Source organism: Thermobia domestica, chromosome 13 (genome assembly GCF_964235325.1).
Source record: "Thermobia domestica chromosome 13, izTheDome1.hap1.1, whole genome shotgun sequence".
Classification (NCBI taxonomy): domain Eukaryota; kingdom Metazoa; phylum Arthropoda; class Insecta; order Zygentoma; family Lepismatidae; genus Thermobia; species Thermobia domestica.
This window is the reverse complement of record NC_137466.1, coordinates 206,193,102-206,218,311: the sequence shown is the minus strand read 5'-3', so window position 1 is coordinate 206,218,311 and position 25,210 is coordinate 206,193,102. Positions and strand designations below refer to the sequence as shown.

General features: G+C 37.4%; 1 protein-coding gene across 1 annotated transcript in view; it reads left to right on the top strand.

The window, feature by feature from the left end:
* Window positions 1-25,210, top strand: part of csw (protein tyrosine phosphatase non-receptor type corkscrew) — a 432,330-nt gene that overhangs the window by 63,057 nt on the left and 344,063 nt on the right. The gene's annotated exons all lie outside the window — the stretch shown is intronic.

Sequence of the window (25,210 nt, the reverse complement as noted above, 5' to 3'; positions counted from 1 at the left end):
TTTGCTTCGTTTTCATATAACCTGAACTTGAATCTAGTTCATATATATATATATATATATATATATATATATATATATATATATATATATATATATATATATATATATATATATATATATATATAGTAGTCCGAGCTTTTACAACGAAAATTGTGTTCACAGTTACCGCACATATCACCATAAATTTTCGTACACACCGTAGATATTCCATATGAAAATGTATTTGTTTCTGTGAGTCTTGCAATTATTTCATTTAATTTCATTCGATAGTGCATATGCAAAGACGCCTGAAGATTCCATAATTGACGGTACACTCTTTTACGATAAGAAAAAATCTCCCTTTCAGTTTAACGTCCCGCGGTTATGCCCTCTAGGATAAAAGATACTACGATTAAGGCAAATGAATGATGATGGAAGAATTGGTGGAATGGTAATGTGGGAGTACCACGAGAAAACTCACAAACACGGTGTTTTTCACTATAAACTAACTTGGCCTGTGATTGAACCAGGGACCCCATGCACCAAAGATAAGTACTCTACCACTAAATCACCGTGCATCCCAAAGCTAGAAAGAAGTGTGTGTTGTGAAACGTATGACAATTAAAAATGCTAAAATTTCGCTGTAAAGTTTCAGGATATTCTCGTGGAAGAAATATGTAAGCATATAAAATTGATGCTTCTTCCTCCCCCCCCCCAAAAAAAAACACCGGAATGCGTCACGATTTAATGTAGATGGACAAAAGAAACACTACTTTTAACGAGTTTGGTTTTTACACCACCAAAAACTTGGCCTGTTTGTCCGTGTGTCAGTCAGTCCGAGAGAGAAAACCTCAAGAACTACTTGATAATCACCATCAATTTTTGCCAGAATGTAGATGGTGAAAGGTCAGTAATCGAGGTCGTTGATGGAGGTGGTCCATATGCCACGCCCTCCTCCCCATTTATTTCCTTAGGAAGCTATTTCAGCATTGCCCCTTAGGTTTATGCAACCCAATTGTGTATAAAAGTAATTTTGGTTGCATACCATTCAGTTATTCAATGTTCTAACCAAATTCCTTCACTTGGCACTGCTACTTATCTTCTATTTTTCTACCTATAGACTGACTGACGGACGTAGTCGTTCTATGAGACTTCTCTCATACACGTATACACAGCATAGTTGAAGTTTGTGCTTTCAATTTCGGCTTTTAACTGTGAAATAACTGCGTTATTGCCAAATTTGTGGATTTACGAATAACATTAATGAAAATTTCGAACTTTCTTTATTCTTAAGATTAGGAATTAGATTTCTGGGCTTTCGGCAGCTATGGCCATATCGGTCGATCATGTATGAGGGGTAACATCCCTGGCCGATCGCACTACCCAGGAAATTGGGCAGCGACCTGGGACTATTATGTGAGGTATCATCTCGGCATTTGATTGGTGTGCATAAGGAAAACCCAAAAATACCTCAAATAGGATGGCTGATCTGAAAGGGCTTTTATACTTTTTTCAGCCATGTCCCCACCGAGAATCGAACCCGGGGCTGCTCGCACCAAGTGCGAGAGCGTTAACTACTACGCTACACAGAGTCACAGCCTTCATTCTTGTTGGGGCACAGTGGCTCAGTGGTAGAAGGCTCACCTCTGGTGTGTGGGGTCCCTGGTTCGATCCCAGCTCGCGCTAAGTGGGCTTTGTAATGTAGAAACACCGTGTTCGTGGGTTTTCTCGGGGTTCTACCGTTTCCTCTCACTTTATTCATTCTATCATTGGAATTGCATTCATTTCTCATCATCACCATCTCCTTTAACTTATCCGACATAAGCGTGAGATGTAAAACAGAAAGATTTCATTTCATTTCTTTCGTTCTTGTGCTGACAGGAATGTGTTCATCCCATTCTTGTTAGTCACTGCGCACATAACGTCATAAAGGAACATAATCAATATATTCAAGGTGTGAACCGTTACTACGAACTGTAAGTATAGCGTCATGTATTTTGAAAGATGCATTGCTGAAAAGTCATGTTGACTAGCCAGAACAGTACTAATGATACCGATTTCATCTGTATATATGTGTCATGAAAAAGGTTGCATACTTGTGCTATAGAGTCTAATTTGATCTCAAGCAATGATCTGTCAGTAGTGAATAAATAAATAAATAAATAAATAAATAAATAAATAATGTAGTATAAATCCATGAAGACAATTATTTATTAATCACGTTTCCATGATTCAAATAGTATATTAGGAAGGAGGTGTATTTCTGGGCATTACTATGGTCTGTCTATTCCGTCGCGTATAAGGAATGGCGTCCTTCAGTGATTGCAGTACCCGGGGAATCGGGGAAAAGAAGAGTGGAATGGGAAAGGAAACGGTCCAGAATCATTATGTTAGGTACTGCCGTGGCATTTGCCTAATGTGAATGAGGAAAACCTAGATAGCTAGCCCGAAAAAGCTTATACACCTTTTTTGACCGAGTGTCCTCACCGTCAAATAGTATATTGTATAAAATATTCCCCAAAAAAGTGCACTAAGAATGGATAAAGGTAGGCTACTACAAATAGCAAATTGAGACATTGATAAACGCGTGTGGTCTTGGGTTTAATTCAGCATCATCGTTTCAGTTTTTGCTTTCAAGGGAGGAGGAGACAAAATGATCCACCGATGTAGGTAAAGTAATACTATCATACTCTTGATTAAAATATCATTAGTCCCTGGATTGAACAACGGATACTCCAGATGCACATCTATTTGTGTGGTGTTGCAAGCTTCAAGTATTTAACAGAATCGTTGTGTAGATGGCAGTAGTTAACCAAAATATACTTTTCAGATATTATTTTGAAATACTGTTATAATTTTCAAACTACTTGAGCAATTAAGATTTGAAGAATGTATAGGCCTAAGGTTTCAGTCCATAGTCTATATTAGAGTCTTTCTACTTCAAGTGTGCCCTCGGAAAATATGTGAAACACACTTTGTCCCCAGCCCCACTGCCATCTTACGGAGGAAACCATCCATTTACTTTGGGAGAAGTGAATGACCATGGCTCTGTTGCCAATTTGTCATTCAGTCATTTGTTCTTGGCGACTGAAGATCGTAGGCTACTTAGAACGCCTAACAAAACAGCGCACAGCGAAGCCCGTCAATGTGGCAACCCACAACCCTGTCCACATTCAACTGTTGAAAAAACTCGGCTAAAGCAACTTGTCCCACTTCTTTCGAGGGAGATCCGGAAGACACAAATCGACAGCAGCGCGAGCACAGGCATACTTGAAATAGAAAGTCTCTAGTAGCAGCCATTGCTTTTACATTAACGCCATCAGTACGACAATTCTATAAAACATTTGAAGTCCGTACATTGCTATCGAAACATCTGTTGTTCATCTTGTTTATCTGTGGCGGAAACAGAATTTTAGGTGTTTTTCCAGTATTGTGAGGAGGCAGTTGGGGGAGCTGTAAATTCAGAGATGGTGAGAAGGCTGGCTGGATAGGTACCTTACCTTTAAAGGCATCGTCTATATATATATATCTTTTTTTTATCTGACCCGTAGTTGTAACCGAGACAGTAATTGTTTCGTTTGAATTGCAGAAACGTTACAACTAGTAGCGACTCTTGTGGGGAGTCACGCCGGTAAAAAAATGAAACTTTTCTCACATCGAACTAATTTTTACCAATGTAATTTTCCTCAAGAGCCACCACGGGTTACAATAAAACCCTTCTGAATAAGAGTAACTGGTTACGTCCATTATCACGACGAGCTGAGACCCTTATTATCAGTTATACTTACTGGTGGAGGAAACTTTCCTAGTGAGTGGGAAAGTTTACTGGCATTTTAAGTGTCGTATTAAGGTAAGTTCTCCCCTCTTTTGGTGCCAGGAGGCGTCTTTGCAAGGTACCAAATCCCACTGTATGACCATAACTTGGCAGATTCCAATACGTGACCTGAAAACTAAGGGCACAGTTATACCGAAATTTTCCTTTTTCCTTCTTTAACTGATCGGAAAAAGCAAAAGAAACACCGTGTCTTAAATGGAACCTGGTGATACCGCATGCTAAGTTAAACTTTATATCTCGTTTTCTTTTTCAGGAAACAAACGTGTTTGTTTTTTAAGCAGTAGACGACTAAGTGAACATCACGCTGATTTGCTATTTTCTTGCACGCACAACCATGCACAGTAGCTCTGCTCTCTCAGTAACGTTTAAAACAGAGCTCTCTTTACTCCAAATTTGCTGTTTGTACTTGAGTCGCACAGAACTCTTTGAACGTCTCGCTGTCAACCCAAATTTTCCTTAGTGAGGAAAATTTATTGCTAAACTCGGCGTAAACACGAATGTTCTATGAAGGATGATTTGAGATACTAAATTGAAAAGGAATGGTACAATAGAAAAATTTTGCATAATCGTACTCCAAGGGTGCTAGAATTCCCATGCTATTCGCATAGTCAAGAGTAGAACGAATCTTCTTACGAGGCTTTCCTATACAAGGAAGACTAAGTTATCGAACAAAAATAGTTACCTATTCCCGTGTGATAATCAAGCAATCACCACAAGTTAATAATTAGTACCCGATGAGATTTTTTATATATATAAATAAGAGGTAACAAGCGAACTTCTATGCGGAAGGCCAGAACGGCGAAGAAAATCCATGTACAGGCTACCTAGATACATTTAGCGTACGCCTTCTGGCTAACCACATCCCTTCGTTGACTGTGGCGTCAAAGATTGAGTCCAACATTGTCGATAGTGCCTAGTAAAAAAAGGGGGGGGACTTGTCAACTTTTCTGTGTCATCTTCATTTGGTTTAATTCAGTTGTACTTAATTTGGGGTACACGAATACTTCTTAAGCTTTATCCAAGACTTATAATTTGTCCTTGCGACGTGTGGCATGATGTTGTGATGTTCTGGTACGTTACGGGAACCCATAAAAGTTAGGCAGCCCGTACTTTAACACATATTGTCGACTATAGTAATCAGGTTCTCTGCTGTTATCACAGTCAGTCAACGCAAGCGCTTCTTGTCGTGATCACTCCGTGGCTGGAGACCGAAACGATTGTGTGTACGCGTGTGTGTGGGTTAAACATCTACGCTAGCTCATACTGTAACAAATAGGGAAAGACCGACTCCACTTGGATCGCATCCGTAGAAAACATTCTTAGTTATGAGCGGCACGCCATTAATTTGGCCGCATATGTATTAGTAACACTTGTTGTGGGATATTTTGTTACGAACATTCGTTACAAGTCTGAATTCACCTTTAGAGGGTACGTTGGCTGGTTAATTCGGAGGTTAGCATCCGTTTCAGCATCGAGGCTATATGAGATGTGAACCGGGGATCCGAACCATGAACTCCCACCAGGAATCGAACCTGGGTCTCCCCCACCAGTACCCTAACCATATAGCTACGAAAGAGCTCTAGAAGTTAAATAAGATTATATAAATACATAGTACACTATACCATAGTATATCATATACTATGGTATTATACCATACCATACCATGAGACCGCTGTAGCTCAATAGTAGAGCGTTCACTTCTGGTCCATGGCGTCCTTGGTTCGATCCCAGCTCGCACCAAGTGAGCTTTGTGGTGAACAAACAGCGTACGTGGGTTTTCTCAGGGTTTTCCCATTTCCTCCATATAGAGGACAATAGCAGGGGTCCCAGTACACTCTCCTGAGGCACTCCCGAGATCATGGGTTGGGGTTAGAAGTCTCCCCTGAAAGAACAATTCTTTAATTACGGTCCTTCAAGTAGCTGGTGATTAAAAAAATGAAATTTGCACATACATTAAACCTATTAGAAAGCTTGTAAAGAAGATGAATGTGACTAATAGAATCAAAAGCCTTGGAGAGATCAAAGTAGATAACATCTAATTGAGTATTGTTATTCATACATTTAAGTGTCCAGGAAAGAAGAATACTTAAGTTTGTGAGACTTGAGCTGTTCGGTTGAAAGCCTTGCTGAGAATACCATATATTCCATAATATATACCATAGTACAATATTTAATTTATGCTAACTGTAACAGTTTTTTTTAAAATTTATAGCATGATTCTCCTGTTTATTGTAAAGCTATGTGAATTAATAAGTAATACATTTCATTTATTTTTATTTTTACCTATAATTTAAATTAAAGAGCAGCTTAAATCTAGGGTTTCGCGCTTGAATGGAAAACTATCGTAGGAGTAGTACGCGGAAAAAGAAGTTTGAATATCACTGGTTTAATCCGTGCTGCATTGTCATACCCTTACACTTTCTTTAATGACTGGAAGTGTGGAGATGGAGACATTCTATAAATAAGTCAGTGATCGCTGATGCATGTAGTGCTACATGTTACACACCTTTGGAAACATGCTGAGATCAGTTGTCACTACATTGGGTGAAGTAATGCAGACGACGGGGTGTATATCTTCAAAGAAAGAGAGGTCTTGTTGTTAAGTTGTGTAAATGATGGCGACGCGAGACAGAGTGGAGTGACACTAAAACACACTTAAAACAACAAAACAACACAATATTTTGTTATCCTCCGCGACAGGGTGTAACATCACATGTTGTCTCTTAGCTTTTGTTCCGCGTCCGCCAAAGAACTCGCTTTCTCTTGCATGAAGACATAGAAATAATTTGAACAAACAAGATGCCGTGGACACAATGTACTACTGAATAACAGTTGTAGGAAGTAATACTCATATCGTAAATATGTAGCAATAGCTTTGCCAAGTAATGACAAAATTAACTGTACTTCGTGTCAGTCTCGGACTTGGAGGTATAGGGTCTCGGCACTCGGCAGGAGCCTCACTTGGAGGGCCCCATCTTCTCTTCCCATGTAGCATGTAGGAGTCTCACAAAATATACTAAGTTTCATCTTTTTAAGAGTCTTCATACCCGGCGAATTTAAAATACCGCTAACTTTACAGTAATTATGTGATATCTTCAAATAGATAAAAGATAATCGAAATGTGGAACAAGAGCGCCCTAGACAATATTATTTTACATAAGAAATCGTTATCACGACTCACTTATCTGCTTTCTATTTCGAGCCATTTTAAAAATCGGCATTTATTTTCGCGTTTCTAAACAGCTGAAAACGGAAAGCCGCTAGGTGACTTGTGATAACGGTACCTCACGCAAAATACTATTGTCTAGGGCGCTCTTGTTCCATATTTCAATTATCTTTTGTCTATTTGAAGATATCACATAATTACTGTAAAATTAGCGGTATTTTAATTTCGCCGGGATGAAGACTCTTAAGTCTTGGACGGTGGTGGTGGCTTTTTTTCGTAAAGCTGTCAGATTCATTTACGCGTGGTAATGGGTGCCCAAGATGGGGACCTGTTCTATTTCTTTCTGGTGTTACAATAACTTGTCAAACGACTAACAGGGGGCCCCAGCAGGACTTTATAAAAGTGAGTCTCGTTTCGGTATTCATGGGGCCTCAATAAACATTTAGATACTATGATGCTGGGGTTTCAATTCTTCATATTGTTAAAATATATTCTTACTAGAACACAAACAAAGGACCCCAAACAGGACATTATAATACTGTTAGTTTCATTTCAATAATGGGACCCCAAGACTACATTCAATGCTGGGGGCCACGGAACTATGTGAATGGAAAATAACTACAACGAATAACTATGCTCTAACACAGCAGGCATGTTTTATCTTACTTTTCATACTATTCAATAATCATGATGTATGTTTAGAGAGGGGCCCCAGTAGGGATCCCTGCCCTCCTGCCCTGGCCAGTCCGAGCCTGCTTCGTGTGTTTTCATCAGTCATTATTTATTTCTTATAAATTTACTCTCTTTTCCACTACCGAGACTATATGTAGCATACGAGTTTACAATTTGACGTGGAAAACAATCGAACCCAGGTCTCCGGCACCAAAAAGTCGAGAATACTAACCACTTAACCGTGAAAAGGGTTCCTGTTCTGGAAAATAATATACACAAGAATATGAGATTTTTTCGTTAATATTCGCTCTTGTTTCGCGTAGCGAACAAGAAGAGCAAATCGCTGTCTAGAACAATGTTGCCAAATTGGGCTACAAGCAGTAGATTGGGCGACTTTTAAAATGCCCTCGCTGCTAAAATTTCGAATTCGGCGACACGCTACTTTTTGGGCCACTTTTGATTACCTACATGCTATAACTCTTAAGATTGTACTACGTTTTTTTTTTATTTTTATATATGAATTCACAAATCATTAGTTTTATATAATAAAATAAAAAGTACTCTATTCACAATGAACAATAGTTCTACTAAAACTAACATGTTCGATACTAGTTCAATTGTTGTTTTAATACTTTTTAATCCCCAGATTTGACAACACTAAACTTTTTGTTGAGTTTGCACTGTCGCAGTGTCACTGCCCGTGTTGCTGTCTTAGTTAATGCCTAGGCCGAATAGTTGTACGGAGCTCGTGTGCAAACGTGAACATCGCAAATTTAATTATTACTCTATTATATATATATATATATATATATATATATATATATATATATATATATATATATATATATATATATATATATATATAATATTTCAAAATTCATGGCTCCCAGATTCAGAAAGGGCATCCATTTTATATTATCACCGTCTGCTCAGTTTATTGCACATTACAGTTCTGCCGCTTCTGACGTAGTGTGGAGTTTGTCCTAACACACCACCGCGAACAGTCCAAAACTACGGTCGCCGCTTGACTGTTGCCAATTCAGACATCTGACATATTTTCAATTCCAGGTAAGAATTCATATGTTTGATTAACAAAAGTGTATAGCTGCAAAATAATTCACTTTTATGTTTGGGCTACAAATATTCCGTTACTTTTTGGAGCACAACCTCGGTAATTTCAAGTCTCAAGATCTGTCACCACTGGACCAGAAACACCGCAGGTTTTGCTCCAGGGAAGGAGGTGGGGTGGGGTAGAAGGCCGACACACAAGCAAATATCTGAATATACATACCGTGGTACACATGATATTTCTTAATTATTATTCACGCACATTGCATAACTTTATTAACAGTTTATTAAATTCTTTAATAGGTGAATACAGGTAAGCAAATCTGTTTTGACATGCATTTCGAAGATTCGAATCCCTTTTAAATCCAGAGGCGGAAGCAATTGCTCGCGACTGCAGGTGCTATACTATGATTAGGATTGGCTGCGAGACAAGAGTTAAGGTTATCTAGTTTCAAACAAGTGGTGGTTCGGAAAATATACGAGGGACACTAATATCATCTCATACGCAAAAGGCTCAATACGTTTTAGACAACCTCATATTTGAAATGTGTTTTTTGTTCTATTTTGTTAATTGCAAAGTCTTTGATCAGATCTTTAATCATTAGTATGTCAATCACTATTATTATTATTATTATTATTATTATTATTATTATTATTATTATTATTATTATTATTATTATTATTACTTCCCCCAAGGAGGTTAATATTTTGATGAAGTATGTATGTGTGTATGTTTTCCACTGACATTGCATACGAATTTGAAAGTATACAAATTTCACAGGTACACTCATGTCCAAAATTATTGTCACATATCTATAACTGTCTTCTCGTAAGAATATAATTTGATAATGATTTTGCAGGGTACTTTTAATACTAATACTATGTGTATAATCGGGAAATGTATATTTGTGGTAGATTTCATAGGAAAAGAATTATAAATACGAAAATTAAAATGAGTAAAATAAAATGTTGCTAAATAGACAAGAAAATTTTATTTTCGTTTTATTGTACTTATTTACTACTCTTTTGATATGAAATTTGCAACATACATTCTTTACCGATTATACACATACTAACATTATAAGAAATACCGGGCGAATTCGTTATCAAATTATATTCCTACAACAACATATTTATAGACATGCGACAATAATTTTGGACATGAGTGTACATACGAAGTTTCTCCTGCTTTTATTTAATCTATCTGGAGGCTTTTTCCCTTTCGATTTCATGACCGTTAGCGGAGGTCTGCACACTTGGAGTGCCCTTGTTATTATTGTGTATATATATTTTGTAAATTATTATTTAATGTTGGTGTCCCTTTTGCATATCCTAGGTCAGCTGTTGTATTTGCAGTATTGCACCATATGCCCCATAGACCATGTTAAATTTGCCTGTGGAAAATATAAGTGGTGCCCCTTTCCCTTGATACCCTAAGCACGTGATTATTTTGCTTAATGGTTACTCCATTCCTCCTTATCGGGACTCGAATGGCTAGCCACTAGACCTGCTCACTTTTTGAATGAATCAACATTTACTGTCTCTGTTAGAATATCTTCGGGTAGTGTCTTCTTGCGACACGTTTCGTTTCTCTGTACAGGGACGCACCTTCTGGAGGTCCACCAGACTTTCCTCGGCCCCTTCAAAATAGATTTAGTAACTCTCTTAATATATATATATATATATATATATATATATATATATATATATATATATATATATATATATATATATATATATATATATATATATATATATATACCTGTGTTTTGTTTGCAATCGAGGAGTCCAGCTGGTCCGGACCACTTCAGTCTTTTGACTTTGAACCCCCTTTTAAAATTTTGGGTGCGCCTTCCGTGTAGATTGTAAAAATTGAGCTTTGGCAAGATATGGATCGGTTTGTATTTTCCAACTTAGCGCTGTATACCAGTCAATTATACCATCATTCTCCGCTTGTCTTTTAGTTCTACATAAACGGGGCTAGGAGCAAACTTGAGGAATATCAAGTACATTGACCTTTCCTGTTATTAATTTTGGACCAGTAACGGACCCAATTTTGAGGAAGGGAAAATTTAAGAGATTGTGAATTTCAAGCTTGGTTACGCAATGGTTCAGTTGTAGAATGTTCATCTTTGGTACTTCGAGTCCCTGGTTCGATCCAACTCGCACCAAGTGAGGTTTGTGGACAAACCGTGTGCCTTGGGTTTTCTCGAGGTTCTTCCGTGCCTCCCACTTTCTTCATTCCATCATTTCATTTTCGTTGTCGTCATCGTCGTTCCCTTTAGCCTACGCGGCCTATCCCTACCTGTGAAATGTAAAACTCAAAGATTTTCATTTTTTATGAAATATGTTTGTGAACCAAACTAAATTCTAACGTGGAATCGAACCTTATAGAATTTATGTCCCTTTCCTGTATAGATATTTAAATTTTCATCTTAGCGTGGAACAATATATGTTTTTACCGGGAACCAAACCCTGTTCACTTCAATCGATGGTAAAACTTCTAGCTATTTAGATAGAATGGAATTCTGATTAGAAACTCGAGCATGCAGAAGTTTTGAAGTTTCGATTCCTTGAGGGAAATCGTTCTCTTCTTCCTTCCGTTGGAAATGTGTGAATGTGACAAGACGGGGGCGTATCTTTTCCACATTGATTATATGTGTATGACGGTCGGCTTTTGTGTGGGACGGTTGTTCAGGCTGCTCTCATTGTGCTCATGAACGAAGCTCCCCGGTGCCCGTATTTCCGCGCTCAACACTCTTAATTAAAACCTATTAAAATGGTATGGAAGCACTCCGCATGGTGATAGCTAAATTGGAGACGGCGAACTCATTCGAGTTGTAGAACTAACTGCAAAAGCCTTTTAAGTTGTTGACGGGGTCATCGCTCGCTCTTTCTGCTTTAGACTCAAGAGAGAGGCATCATGATACAAACTAACGAGCATTTACTATGTACGTAGCTTCATTATTCTTATGATTGTAGTTGAGTTTATGAAACTGCGTAATGAGGTCAACGTCTGTTGCTTCTTCCACGCGTCAAATGGCCTCCATGTGACCTAAATGTCTCTAGTAATGTGGTTTTCAGAGTTGAGGAATCTACATTTCCGCCATTTCCAGATCTCGTGCTACTGAATTATTTATATTATGTTTAACAATACCTTCAAGATATAGTATTTAATTTTCATAATTATTAATGTATGAGTACTGACGTCATTCTTACGTCATAGTGTATTTGTATTGGACATAGAATTTGCATTTACAGTTGGATCTAAAAGGCTATATCATTAATACTGTTTTTGAAGCTAATGAGCGAAATGTAATTAAATGAAGTCTTTAGTTTGTCTCACGTTTATGCCCTATGGAGTAAAGGGGACGGAGATAAAACGCAAATCAAAGCAAAAACATGGAAATAAAATTTCTGCCGGAAAGGATGTTGAGAAAATTTTGCAAGATTTTACCCGTTACTGCTATTAGAACACGAATATTCGAACAGCCTAATGTTTGAGCAGTTACAGTATTTGAAAAAGGAATAAATATTTGAACAGTATTTGAATAATAAGTGCTCGAATAGAAACAAATGTTAAACCAATTATCGAAATAATTTAATATTCGAATAATGGTTTGAATAACAAATGTTTGAATAATTGTTTGAGTGACAAGTAAATGCTCAAATAGTGATTTGAATAATGAATCAATGTTCGAATGTTTATATATAGATCTATGATAATTATCGTAGAACAGTCAGATGTAAGGACACACAAATACACAAATGAAAGCTTTTTGCTAGTTATATAATTGGAAGCCCCAGGTTCGAAGTTGAGGTATTTCGGATCCCATGTTAAGCTGTAAATCCACGTCTCATTTTGCTTCGGTGCTCAAAGGGGCAATATCTGTAATCGAAATTCACGAATGAATAGTCGAGTAGTTGAAGCTCGATTTTGCTCGCTTCGTTTACCTTTTCCACATGCTAAGATGTTCATCTTAAACATTATTGGCGTTCATTGTAACCCAACGAATTTACGCAGCTACACAATTGAAACTACCACTTTGTTCTTCGTCTAAGCCTTTTTATGCCCAGTTAGCTGGGGTCGGTTTATCGGATCGCTGTCCTCCACCTGTTTCTATCTTGTGTCATATCCACTGTGACACCATATTGGACCATATCTATATATATAAAAGAGAACGTACAATTCTTTGTCCGCTCATCACGCTAATACGGCTGAACCAATTTCTTTCATTTTTGGGGGGTTATTAGGATTTGGACCCTAGATGGTTTTTATCATATCACTTTAATTTTTAATTACCAGTGTCTTGAGATAATTGACCATTCAGGTGTCCACAAATCCTTTGTTAGTTCATCATAGGTAAAATAAACGTATTTATATGCAACCCGCATGACCGTGTCACTCGGCGGGTTAACATAAATGACAGGCGATATACAGCGGAAAATAGCTTGAATCTTCTGTTTAAAATTTTTTAATTGATTTGCTTATTGAGCACCGGGATGACCGCAGCGAAGCGGGGCGGGTTAACATAAATGACAGGCGATATAATGTTAAGATTTACTGCAATCTTCTATGGTTTTTATCATATCACTTGAAAGCGAAAAAGTAAAAATTATCTAAGTAACAAAGTTTATTGCGTTCCGGGGTGACCGCAGCGAAGCGGGGTGAACGCTGCTAGTCGTTCTTAACATAATCTCCCCATTTATTCTTTGGCCGGCCTTGGGTTTGTTTCCTACTTACTTCTATAGCATCCACTCGGTGAACTACGTTTTCCAAAGATCTTCTTCTTACATGCCAAAACCATATCAGTCTACTTTCTTGCAGTCTTTCTACTACTGGTCTCACCTTTACTGTTCCCTAGATCACTTCATTCCTAATTTTGTCCTACCACGTCACTCCGCACATTCACCACAGTATCTCTATCTCCACAACATGCAACTTTTGTTCCTCTCTCTCTTCGTCGTCTAACATTCCGCTTCGTATAATAAGAGAGATCTTACTATTGTCTTGTCAACTTTTCCTTTAAGGCGTATTGGTACCCTGGAGTAACATAATACTCCTACCGCTTCTCCCCATTTTGTCCAACTATTGCTAATCCTGATGTTTACATCTTCTAATCCTGCAGAATTGGTTCCAAGTACTTAAATTTCCTCGTCATTACCTCCTCTTTTACATCCAGTTGAGTCTTGTATTCTCAGTTACATTTTTTTCCTACAAGTACAATGTAAATATTGTCTTGGTTCTACTAATTCTAAACCCTTTGCTCTCCAGTGCTCCTCTAATTTTTCTTGCAGAGCTGCCTTGGTCTCAGTCACAGGCAGAGTGTCATCTGCAAATATCATATTCCAAGGTGCTAACTCTAGGATAAAATTAAATGAAATCTTTGAGCTTTACGTCCCACGGTTATGCTTGTTAGGCTGATGAGTGATGATGAGTAATGAATGAAATGGTGGAATGAAGAAAGTGGGAGGAAACGGGAGAACCCCGAGAAAACCCACGCACACGGTGTTTGTCCACCACAAAGTTCACTCGGCGGGGGCTGAGATCGAACCCGAGACCCCAAGCATCAGAGGTGAACGCTCTACCACTGAGCCACCGCGGCCCCCACTAACTCTAGGATACCCTTTGTTAGCTCGTCCATCACAGATGCTAAAAAGTATGGGCTAAGACTGGATCGCCGATTAAATCATACTTTAACTGTGAAGTCTTCTGTTATTTCGCACGCGCTTTTCACTCCTATCGTACATATCTTGAATTAAACAGATGTGTATGTGTGTTCGGAACACACTTCAACTTCGAGAACGATGAAAACCATATGAAAGTCCTTCTAGTATCTGGTATTCTCTGTAGTATTCCATTAGCATCCTAAGTGCAAATATCGCATCCGTTGTCGATCTTCCTGGCATGAAACCAAATCATTTCTGTGTTATTTCGGTCTCTTCCCTCAATCTTCCTTTTATCACTCTCTCCCAGAGCTTCATTGCGTGGCTCAGAAGTTTTATTCTTCTGTAGTTGCCATATATATGGCGCTATATATCATAAACGCCTATTACCAATGGCGCGATATTTTAGTATTAGACCGGAAACGTTTGAAATGCCCTCGTACTATATCCGTTGGACGCTCAATTTTACACCTAAAAATCCAAGAACTGGATTGAATTAGCTGTCACGGTACTGTTATGGTTTTGCTATTAACTAGTTGCGAAACAAATTAATTAAGAAATATTAATATTACATATAGAAAAAGTTTTGTAACATGGTGTACCGTTTCCACTCAGATGAAAGAATTATTTCCTGTCGGCTTGTCGCTTGTAATAAATAATAGCAAGTGACTCGTGAAGTGAAAGCATTCCAGTGTTTATATTTTCGTAGTGCAATAGGAATGCACGACCTCCATAAAATAGTGGTGGAATAATGAGCGATGCGAGATGTCTATCAGACACTAAATATGCAGGGGTAAAATTGGACGGGTGATTAGAGATATTCCATGAGGGAACGGTTCACTACTCGCTTATGCATCTAATCTGATCACAACTGGATTTGGGTTGGTTTGTTGTTATTTTTCTCCATTTTGGTTCATTCGCTGTCGCTCTTTTTTTTTCGTACTCTTTTTTTTTTTTAACCGCTTCGAGGCAAAGAGAGAGGGTTGATACGGGGTAAATAAAGTAAACGAATTATCTCGCATGGCTATCCGGTGTTGTGAAACAGCCAGGTTGGTATACAACGGTGGATACCAGGGTTGCCAGCAGAATGATGTAAATTCTCGTGGAGATTATTCTGATATACTAGTTGAGCGTTGATACAATATTGAACAAGATAAGACTTTGAACTGTTACATCTTTTAATATTTGAATTTGAATAAATTACTGAAAAGGGGACACGGTAGTCCGGTGGTTGAACGCTCTACGCCTGGTGCGAGGGTTCCAAGGTTATTTGATTTTATGGTGGAGAACATCGTGTTTGCGGGTTTTTTTTTTTTCGGGATTCTCCTGTCTCCTTCCACATTCTCATTCGATCATTTCCTTTAATAACATTCATTTTCATTATAATGATCCGTCTCCTTGAACATACAGGGCATAAGGTAGAATAGTAAACGGATTTTTTTTAAATGTTACAATACAGGTCCTATACAGTGTTTGGAAAATAGTCTGGACAATTAGTAGTTTCGAAATTATTGATAAAAGATATAAAAAAATATAGATATATGTAACATTAAGAAGTAAAGGGGACAGTAGCTTGGGGTCCTTGGTCCGATCCCCGCCCAAGTAAATTTGTGGTGGACAACATCGTGTCCGTGGGTTTTAGCTCGGTACTCCCGTTCCTCCCACTTTATAATTCCACCAATTCTTCCGGCATCATTCACTTTCCTTAATCATCGTCTCCCTTAGCATAAAAAGCATAATCGTGAGACGTCAAAAGAAAGATTTCATTAAAGTAATATTAGAAATGTAAACTTGATATGCATTTGTACTTAAGACGTCGTCCTAGTGTAGAAAGGTCTTAAATTCTAAAGTTTAAAAATGTATTTTCGCCATGAGTTTTACTACTTCCCTGTCTACCCCCCCCCCTCTCTGCCGCAAATTATGTATTAGCGTGCGTGTTTATAATGAATATGAAGATACTTCTTTTCAGCTTCGAAGTGTCCAATAAATCACTCTTTGTATACTGTGTTTAGAATTCGTACAATTTGTTCACTATTTTTTTTTAACCAACTGCAATGAGGCTAAAAGGAAGGTACTCGTAATGTATTTTCAGATGTATGTATTGTGTTTATGATGATATTTACAACCTAAAATGCTTTGATATAATTTGGTGATTTGTCCTAATAGCAGGAATGATATTGTTCATATCTGATCACGTAACTATCAGTAGCATCAGCATATATATTCTGCTGTAGTTGGCAGCTAACTTCGTCTTGACGTAGCAATATCTGCTTTAACGCTCTTATCAATTGTAATTTCTCTTCCCTTCCCAAGTTTTCCTTCCACTACACTTTCTATTACATCTCTTAGGATACGGTTTCATCTCAACAATATCCCATCTCAAACAGGTTTTCTTCCTGTATTTTTAATTAGGTCCACATCTAATATTACTTATATCTCACTTATTATCCTTAGTATTTCCTCAATGGTGTTTCATTCGACCAAGCTAATTATATCCTCCACTCTTTTCCATGCCCACATTTTTCATTACTTTTGTGCAATATCCATGTTTCTGCACCTATAATATATTTAATTAGATTTTTTTTTATCATCCCATTAAGCAGTGAGGCTATATGTAGGTTGAATATCAATCTGTACTAAGTGCCAAATCGAAAATATTGAGTAAACAGCCGAGATGTTACTTCGGAATTGATGGGACATATAAGCACACGCGTTCTTCTGTAGATTATTTGAATAGTTTCACAGTAAATACCAGATAGCCAGTTTTTCACTGAGCAGTGTTAGGCACATAAGCCACATTTTTACATTAAACCGAACTTTTCCATTTTTTGGCACTTAGCACGGATTTTATATTCAGTCTGCATATGCTACGAGGACCTAAGCTTAACATGACATTCGAACTACATGAGCTCCCGCCAGGAATCGAACCCGGATCTCCCACGGAAAAGGTGTGTACGCTATTCACACAGCCAGGAGGAGCTATTCCTGAAATACAATAAACGAAACATTTTCTAAGTCTTTTATGTAATACAGGGACCGTGCTGGCTCAGAGGTAGAGCATTTCCTCCCTCGAGTGCATGCGGTCCTTGGTTCGATCCCAGCTCGCACCAAGTGAGTATTGTGGTGGACAAACACCGTGTGCGTGGGGTTTCCCAGGGTTCTCCCGTTTCCTCCCACTTTCTTCATTTCACTCATTTCTCATATCCCCGTCTCCCTTTGCCTAGACAGCATAACCGTGGGACGTAAAACTTTAAAAAGAAAGATTATTTATGTAACACTGTGTTCCGAAACCCATACAAAATATATCTTTCTTCTTCCTGAGGCTCGTTACACCATTCTTATCCGTGTATTTATTCTTATTTGACAATCGCATTTAATATCTTCACTAATAATTCTACCTAGGTGCTAAAAGCTAATAATCTTTATCCACCTTTTCTCCCTTGTATTTCCATATTTGATACAGATGGCTTCGTTCCATTCACAGTTGGTTTTGACATCTTTAATATATTTGACCTCTTACTCTTCGTACCTTGTCCAATATAATGTTAATTTATTATGTTCACATTCCACAACAAGGGCTCTGTCATCGGCAAATCGTATAAACATATATTGCACATTCAAATTGCAGTCTTCCCTATGTAACCTTTCTTCACTATGTCTTCTAGCTCCTCGTAGATAAATAACATTGGTGAGAGCTGAGAGGCAATATCCCTGTCGAACTCTTTTTTTCAGATACATCCTTGTCTGCCGTTTCCTCCCCTATTCTAACACCTCTTCTGTTGTTCATTTCCTTCTGTAGAAACTCCTTCAGCCTTCAGTCCAATATAACAGGCCGAACTGTCTAATAGTGAAATGAAATTTGTGGGAATAGTATGTTTGACTCAATTTTCATCAAAACCTCTTATGATGCCCATGTTCTGGTCTCCTATCACCTATGTAATATACAGGGTGGCCCAAGTAGGTAAACACCCCTCCATTAATCTATATATATAAAAGAGAACGTACAATTCTTTGTCCGCTCATCACGCTAATACGGCTGAACCAATTTCTTTCATTTTTGGGGGGTTATTAGGATTTGGACTCTAGATGGTTTTTATCATATCACTTTAATTTTTAATTACCAGTGTCTTGAGATAATTGACCATTCAGGTGTCCACAAATCCTTTGTTAGTTCATCATAGGTAAAAATAAACGTATTTATATGCAACCCGCATGACCGTGTCACTCGGCGGGTTAACATAAATGACAGGCGATATACAGCGGAAAATAGCTTGAATCTTCTGTTTAAAATTTTTTAATTGATTTGCTTATTTTTAGAGACACTTTTACAATATGCCAGCACCGGGATGACCGCAGCGAAGCGGGGCGGGTTAACATAAATGACAGGCGATATAATGTTAAGATTTACTGCAATCTTCTATGGTTTTTATCATATCACTTGAAAGCGAAAAAGTAAAAATTATCTAAGTAACAAAGTTTATTGCGATCCGGGGTGACCGCAGCGAAGCGGGGTGAACGCTGCTAGTCAAGTATAACATTCTAGTTTATATGTTTATTTGCTTCAGCTCTTCCGAGCTTAAGATGTAAGTAAAAACATATTAAGAACAAATAATAAAGAAACTAAGTCTATCTGAAGGATAACAATAAGCAATGATATAAAATGCAATGAGCTGATCAGTACGGTGCTGCATACCTACTTTTGGACACCCTGAACAGGATTCCTTTAAGTTAAGTAACTAAACAGTTGGATTTGCGTAGAAGAGAAACTGTAAAAGGACAAGAAGATAAAAAGTTCAATGTGAAATGTGTGTATTTATTAAATTTTTAAATTCATACAAATTGAGATCAAGAAATATACAAAAAGTATATTATTTACAGTTAGGTCAATAGATTGAGTCAATGAGAAATAAATAGTTTTAGTTCTACAGAAAGAAGGGTTTTAATAGACTCTCCTATAGACAGTAAAGATGATCACGCGTGTATGAATGAAGTATTGGAAGTGGTCAGTATTCCATGTATGGAGGATATGGATAGTCACCGGTAGTCATTGTTACCTGTGAAAATGTTAAAGGACTAGCTCCATTGACCAAGATAATCGCTCTAACTATTTATTGCAAAAAATGTAAATGAAATGAAATCTTTGAATTTTACGTCCCACGTTTATGCCGGTTAGGCTACAGGAGACGGTGATGATGAGTAATGAATGAAATGAAGAAAGTGGGAGAAAAACGGGAGAACCCGAGAAAACCCACGCACACGGTATTTGTCCACCACAAAGTCCACTTGGCGGGGGCTGGGATCGAACCCGGGACCCCAAACACCAGAGGTGAACGCTCTACCACTGAGCCACTGCGGCCCCTTATTGCAAAAAACAATCCAAATATTCTTTCGTTCAAGAATTATCGTGTGAAGTAACGGACGGACAGAGATATGTACTAATATATTAGACTCAAATCTATATATCTATAATTTTATAAGACTCAAATACGTGATCCTAATAACATGGATACGATGGCATTTAGTATCTCTTCAAATCCATCGACACCTTCGGAGCCGGTACTGTTTCTTGTAAACGACCTCGTTTATGCGTATATCCACCGCGCCTGCTCCGTACGGACGCACATTCACGCTGCCTCTCGCCCCCCTGCTACACTCCTGCCCCAACTCGGTTAGATAGCATTCGTGCTTTGTAGTGGCCACCTAGCACAAGTTGGTTCGTGTTTTATGCATTGTACTTTTTATGCCGTACGTCCACATTCTACTTATACTCACACAAACAATGAACCGTAATCACTACCAAGTGATTTTGGGGAAGAAACTACATAATACCCTATAGATAAAATACTTACATTGCTGGAAATTTGGTTTCGTTAATTAGAGTTTGACGCTCCCTTGTGCGGCGAGGCTATATGTGACGTGGACCTACAGCTTAATGTGAGATCTGGACATAAGCTTCTCGCACCGGAAAGCGAATCTAGATCTCCGGCGACAAAGACGCGTACGTTAACTCTATAGCCACAAGAGAACTCTACTTGGCTGGAAGAGTTGTCCTGAAAATTTACATGAGTAAGTTAAATATGTGCCAGTTATGAGACGAGACGGCACAGAACTCTTCCAGTAGAAACAGATACACTTTCCCAGAAGAGACATCACTTTCATAACATATTTCTAGACAAAGCAGCCCCAAACTCTTGCTTAATAGACAATCTTACGTATGATATTTCGTAATATGACATAAGGCAATGCCGTAGTCTAAATTCAAGCCCGTAGAAAGCCTTTCCTACCTGGCTAGCGGCCATATTGCTTGACTGACGTCAGGAGCGTTCAGATGATACTAAAGCCTGAGACAAACATCTTGGCATTTCAGCTAAACGAATAAAACTCAAGCTCTGACGCGACGTTGCCAAGTGGTAAAGGGGTGCGGCTTTGACTTGGCTAAGCAGACGCACTACAGCGCGATCAGGTGGCAGGGAATAGACTGAAGTGAATGTGTACACAATAAACGTGGCAATACCGCAGGTCTCTCATTTGCTAGCAGAATTTATAGGGAACTTGGAGCGCCGCCTTCAAATGCCAAGATTTTGTCACGAAAACAAACGAGTAGTTTAAGAACCTGACATACTAAAAATAATACAAAATTTATCATATTTCTTTTACTTATTTTTCATAAGTGAAAGTAGATAATGAAGTGCGACTTACCATAATCATAGATAATGTTATTCTACAACAGAAAATATAAAACAAGATTTTTCAGTGTCATCATCCATAGAAATTAGCAACAAAATATAAGTTAAGGCAGCGAGTAGAGAAACGAACTCAACTGCATTTGATTACATATCATGTTGTCTTGGTATGCTGTGAACTACTTTTTAAATAATTTTTGTATTTAGTTTGTAATAAACAAAAAAATAGTTTCGATATACAGTTATTATAATTAAGTAATAATGTTATTCAAAAGGTAATTCAGAGGATACCAAGTAAACATGATACGTAATCAAATGCAGTTGAGTTCGTTCCTCTAGTCATTGCCTTAACTTAAATTTTGGGGCAATGTTATTCTGGCAACACTGTAATTTCTATGGATGGTAACGCTGCAAATTCTTCAGATTCATAGGCCCTACTACTGTTTTTTTTTTTTTTTTTTAAGTATTATTTGCTGTTGTAGAATAACATTATCTATGATTATGGTAAGTTGCATTTCATTATCTCCTTCCACTTATGAATAAACAAGCAAAAGAGAAATGGTAAATTTTGTATTATTTTTATTAGTATGTCTGACAATAGAAAGAAGTTTTCGTTTTTTTAAGCGTTTAATATTTCTGTTACTTTTAGGCTAATTAAGCCTTTAATATTTACTGTGTCAAATAGACGTTAATATAAATAATTTTAGTTGTATAAAAAATCTCCTTTATTTTAAGTGGATAAATTCTGTTCATCAGACTTTAACTTAACAAGTCAATATAGCATTCATATTCTTCAGATTGAAATACAAATTGGCGTTAAAGTTGAACTTCTGACTTTTTTTTTCTTCTTCCTCCGAGAGAGACGTTAATTCCATAGATTGACTACTAATGGCGGAAGTGTGCCTTTATTTGCACTCCCAATTAAAACTTTGAAGGATTTCAAAGTTGAATTGGCCATTAGTTGTTAAAAAAAAAAAAAATGGAGAGCTAAAGGGGGAAAGAGTTTCTTTCGTATGAAAGAAAGTCTTCATTTGACATAAACAGCAGACCCTATAGCTAAGTGATAATTACGTTTGATTTTAGCGTGTTCGCTGAGGACACAGAATTCTCGTAAAATCATGGAAAAATAAGGTAACGACTTGAATAGAAAGTGCAATTTCTAGTTTCAAAGGCCAAAACGTTCCATTCGAAAGCAGTTTGGAAAGCCAGCTTTAAAGCAGAGAGATATGACTTCATTATGGGGAACTATTTGCTTTCAGCGGAGACAACATATGATTAACATTTATAGTACTTATAGATTTTTGCTGCACAAAATTCGAACAGTTCTACAAACACTCACTGTGTCATTTCGCTGAAAAAATTATGTTCAGGTGAGCATTTTAATAATCTGATTGTAAGTACAATTCCGAAGTTGATTCAATTATATTCATAAGCTTAGTAGGAATTGTTGGTATCAATGTTTCACTGATACACTCTCAACCCTCTTAGGGGTAAAACACCCTCAAAATAAACTTAACGCCTTCCTAAACAAAATATTAGTACATTTAATTTAATATTTCTTATCAATAATATATGTGTATGAGTTTTCAGTTGGTGATGTTTCTGCAGACACCACAATCAGTCAGAGGTATATAATATGGGATGGCCAGGGGATTCCTCGTCTGGAGCCACGAAATTCCCCCCGGAATTGTATATCCTATTATCTCCTCGTGCTTCTCAATGTAGATTCGTATTTTTGTATTTTCGTAATAATACTTTTCATCCCAATATATAGAAGTTCCCCTTCCCCCGTAGAAAATCTTCCAAAATCATCATCATGAGTAGAATCTGCTTATCTCAGTAGATGTGCCTTGCTGCATAGAAGAATATGCACTACTTTGTGTAGTCTTTTTTTTTTTTTTAATTTCTTTCGAATTAAGTCTTCGGTGTTTTTTACATTTAATACAAATAGACTTATTCCAATATTCCAAATAGACAATAAGTATTCCAAGTATTATTTTCTTAGAATTTATAAGTTGTCTTTTTCAGTTTAAAGACACTTAAAATGAAAACATTCGTTGCGTGCACTTTGTGGAAACTTTCTCAGGGTCCCTAAGATCAAAGTGACTATGCTAAGGGACTACGTTTTTGACATTTTGAAGGCGGAGCCCCTAGTACCCTTTAAACATTGTTGGCAATTAAGAGCGTACAATGTTGCCAGGTCTTCTTCTCTAACCTTGTTAAAGTAGAGAATGATATATATATATATATATATATATATATATATATATATATATATATATATATATATATATATATATATATATATATATATATATATCTGTCACATGCTCCCTGCTTGCGCCGTGATACGTCCACTGAGCCACGTATTTTGCCCCTTCCGGTTTAAATAGAGATTAAGAAAGAACGTAGTACCTATTCTTAGAATGCTGAATCGATTAAAAAAAAAAAAAAAGTTTCTCACTATCTGTCCTTGTTTTTGCTCTATATAAATATATATTGAGACCGGGAGTTTTAATGGATTTCTAACACTTCCGGTTTTAGCAAAGGGTTAAGAATGGATTGTTGGAAAGCTTGATCGATTGAAGAAAATCACTTCTCGCTATCTGATACCGTTTTTACTCTATATCGATCAACGTTAAAACCGGAAGTGGTTAATTTGAAATGGCACCTATTCTTAGAACGTTAAGTCGATTCCGAACAACCGCTTTTCCAAGGATGTTATAAAATAAAGGATCTGCTCATGTGTATCTTCATGCTATTAATTCAATGAAGCCAAAAAACAACCGAGTGTCGTCACGTTTGATTGGCTACTCTCGTTTCCGCCATGAATGTTGGCTCAAAACACTGCGATCTTAGTGGACGGAGCGGGCCGAGTGGGGATAGCGAAACTGTGACGTATGGCTTCACGATTTTGTTGTTTAGGCAAATCCTCTATTTTACAACATTCTTGCGCTTTTCACTCTTTTATCGTTTTTTGCTCTATGTGGATCTTAGATTTTTGTGGAGATTAGGCCTATCTCCTCCATAATGATTAATGTTAAAAGCGGGAAATTATTAATCTGAATCACTTCCAGTAGATGAATCACTTCCATCAAGGAACTCTTATTCCAAACTTTTGATCCTCCTCATTCTGCCCGAAATTGATGGTAATCCATCAAGTAGTTCATAAGACTCTTTTGCCTCTAGGGCGGACGGGCGAATATTTCAAACCTAGCCAATTTATTCCAGTATCATGTTAGAGGACGGTGTCTTTTTGGTATGGGAAGATCAGATATGGTCTTTGAAAATAGCAATATTTTACAATAATAAGAGGTTAAAATATATTGAATATACTCAAGAGCATGTACACTGAGTATATTGTTCCCTGTTTTCTCAGAAGAGGCCGAAATATGTAAGTAGCCAGCAAATGGAATTTAGTGTATAATATATCAGGTTCACTCTTAAAATAATTCTAGAGTGAATTAGCCGAAGGCTTATCACATACCTGCGTTTATTTCAAGTCACATTACTGATATAACAACTTTGTTTTGTAATCCAGATAGGAATCTTTGATATTTAATTAAAATCTGTTATATTAACTTTTATGATATTCAGAGTTCAAAATTCCCTTATATTAACTTTCATTCAGTATAATAGGTGTTTGATCCTGGTCTAGCGTAACCACTCACTCACTATACCTTAGGTATATAAGATCAAGTACTAGTGACCTGTAGGTTCCCCTGTATTACGTGTGTAGCTTTTGCAAATAAACATTCATCATCATCAGTGGCGTAGCACACTTTTGTGGGCCCCCCGCAAAGTATAGAGAAGGGGCCCTAGTTGTAAAGCCGATAGAAGTAAGATTGAAGTTCTACTTCTTTAAATCTTTATTCATCGCAAGACTTCGGGGCCCCCTATATTTCGGGGGCCCCCGCACTGCGGGGGTTGCGGGGGTAGCTGCTACGCCACTGATCATCATTATATGCTTTGTTTCTTATTCCTTACAACAATTCTTAAATATGGTTTATGAAAGGTCAAAAATAAAAAAAAAATAAAAAACTAGTAGTATTATATCTAACGAAAGTTCACCGAATAATTGTAAAATAATATTCTTATTAATGGCAGAGTTGCCTTAGCTTAACGCACAGCCTCATTTAA